This window comes from Aplysia californica, unplaced genomic scaffold (assembly GCF_000002075.1).
Source record: "Aplysia californica isolate F4 #8 unplaced genomic scaffold, AplCal3.0 scaffold00110, whole genome shotgun sequence".
Lineage (NCBI taxonomy): Eukaryota > Metazoa > Mollusca > Gastropoda > Aplysiida > Aplysiidae > Aplysia > Aplysia californica.
In genome coordinates, this window is record NW_004797380.1 from 1,291,155 (window position 1) to 1,294,115 (window position 2,961).

The following is a 2,961-nucleotide window of genomic DNA, read 5'->3' on the forward strand; positions in this document are numbered from 1 at the left end:
ACTACTACTACTACTACTACTACTACTACTACTACTACTACTACTACTACTACTACTGCTACTACTACTACTACTACTGCTGCTGCTGCTACTGCTGCTGCTGCTGCTGCAACTACTATTACTGCCGCTGGTGCTGCTACTACTACTATTGTTACTACTGCTGCTGTTACTACTACAACTACTACTACTACTACTACTACTACTGCTACTACTACTACTGCTACTACTACTACTGACATTACTGCTGCTGCTGCTGCTGCTGCTGACGAGGCAGAAGAAGAAAAAGAAAAAGAAGAACAAGAAGAACAAGAACAAGAACAAGAACAAGAAGAAGAAGAAGAAGAAGAAGAAGAAGAAGAAGAAGAAGAACAACAACAACAACAACAACAACAACAACAACAACAACAACAACAACAAAAGGACGCATGAGAAGAACTTCGATTATTATCAAAATACAGAAGATGTCAATGTTTCAGATTACCAGAACGTATGCACTTTACTATGTTGGACGGTGAGAAAAAAAAGGGAAAAGAAAAGGAGTGGTGGCTATGCTGAGAGGTAGTTCAAAGACGCTACTACTTAACGCGTAAGTTTTATTCAGATCCACATAAAAGTATTTATTCGGCAGGCACTTCTACTTCACTTTTCGGATCGCTCTCCATATAATTTCTTTCGATAAGCATCCAGGTTATTTGAATTTCTATGAAATATTCATGGGCGTTTAGGTACGACGGTGAAAAATTCTCGCGTCAGTTCGTCGTCATGTATTCATGTTGCGTGGGCGAACTTTGGAAGAAAAGTCTTACCCAATGCCGTCAAAGAAATGTTTAACCCTCTTATCTCCCTGGGTTTGTAGTTGATCCTTGGGGCGGGGATGTGGATGCCTGGACTATTAGTAGATTCGTACCAAACTCTCGATGTTGTTATTGTTGTTTGTGTTGTTGTTGTTGTTGTTGCTGTTTTTGTTGTCATTGTTGTTGTTATTATTGCTGTTGTTGCTGTTGTTATTGTTGTTATTGCTGTTGTTGCTGTTATTGTCGTTGTTTTTGTTTTGTTTTTGCTCCGCTTTAATGGGAATTAAATATCTCATTTATGTCACATTTATAGTAAATATATATATATGAATGAATGAATAAATAAATAGAATTTATTGTATAGCACGAATTCCAGGTCAAGATCGAGCTCTGTGCGTTTTGTAGTCTATCCTATTACCTCACAGACCTGACAAAATTTTGAAACTTTCTTAACTTTGTCAGTAAGCCTACGGATATTTCAGTTATATCACATTTATAATAAACAAACAAACAAATGGATCAATAGCATTTGTACAGCCCACGCTCCCGCTCAACAGCAAGCTGTATGCACCTTACAACCTACATCCCAGCAGACCTGATACCATTCTGAAACATTCCCTTCTCTCTGGGAAGCGTACAGATATTTCATTTCTGTCACATTTATAATGTAACAAACAAATAAATAGATGAGTAGCATTAATTGTATATTTACAATCTACATCCCAGCAGACGTGATAACATTCTGAAACATTCTCAACTCCTTGGAAAGCATACTGCAGTGTAAGCAGCTTCCATGTACTTGTCAGTATTTAATAAGGTGTAAGCAGCTTCCATTTACTTGTCAGTATTTGATAAGGTGTAAGCAGCTTCCATGTACTTGTCAGTATTTGATAAGGTGTAAGCAGCTTCCATTTACTTGTCAGTATTTAATAAGGTGTAAGCAGCTTCCATTTACTTGTCAGTATTTGATAAGGTGTAAGCAGCTTCCATGTACTTGTCAGTATTTGATAAGGTGTAAGCAGCTTCCATTTACTTGTCAGTATTTAGTAAGGTGTAAGCAGCTTCCATTTACTTGTCAGGATTTGATAAGGTGTAAGCAGCTTCCATGTACTTGTCAGTATTTAATAGGGTGTAAGCAGCTTCCATGTACGTGTCAGTATTTGATAAGGTGTAAGCAGCTTCCATGTACGTGTCAGTATTTCGTGTTGTGGTCGGTAGAGGGTTAAGAAACAGGGAGTTGCGGCATAATCTACCACGCAAGTCTCAGTGGTAATGGAATAAAAGCAACCAAAAAAATAAAAATAATATCGTAACGCCCTACGTTTGAGCCAGCGCGGGGGAAAAGAAAAACGTGTTGGATTTTTGTCCGTAGCGTCCTGTCATGTATGATATCTCCTTTACCCCCTCCCCCTTTTTTGTGGTGAATTGTTCATGTAAATGAAGACTCCAGCGGAAAAACCCAGAGAAGTCACAATTGTGTTGCAATAAATAACGTTGTTGGTTGTTTTTTTTTTTTTCTCCTTTTGTTGCATTCTTTAAAACTCGAGCTGCCTTCTCCAAAAACGATACCTACCACGGAGAACCCAGCTTTGGCCTGTGCTATAATAAATGTACTCGTACAGTAAAATAAAATGTAATCCTATACCTACTATGAAGTGATGAAGACTTTTAAACTTTGATGAATGTATCACTTTCTGAAAATATGACGTATCTGATGTGGGGGTTTGTTTTTTTCCCAGGAGTCTTCAAAGGGTCGTTTTAAACACAAAGAGGGTTATCCCGAATAATGCTGTTTTGAGACAATCGAAGATAAAGTTTTGGACCCTTGCTCAGTTTCTTTTAGAGTCAAGAAAAATTTTCTGTGTAACTAAACAAATATACATACCGATGAAACCAAACTTCTCCTATAGCTAGGGAAATGCCCACCTTTGGTGTAGGTCAAGATTTCTGAAAACCCCGAAATCTGGGTTAGCACGTTTGTCCTTAAAAGTGACTAAATTATACCTTAAACTCAGCCAAATAACACGACATGCTATTGATTTTTTTTAAAATATTTTATCTTTGACCGCTCTCTAGAAGACTTGCGCAAATGTGCGTGGGTGAAGTGTGGAGATCTTGCCAACTAGTCGAGAGCACAGTATCTATCCGGAGACGTCTCCGACTGAGG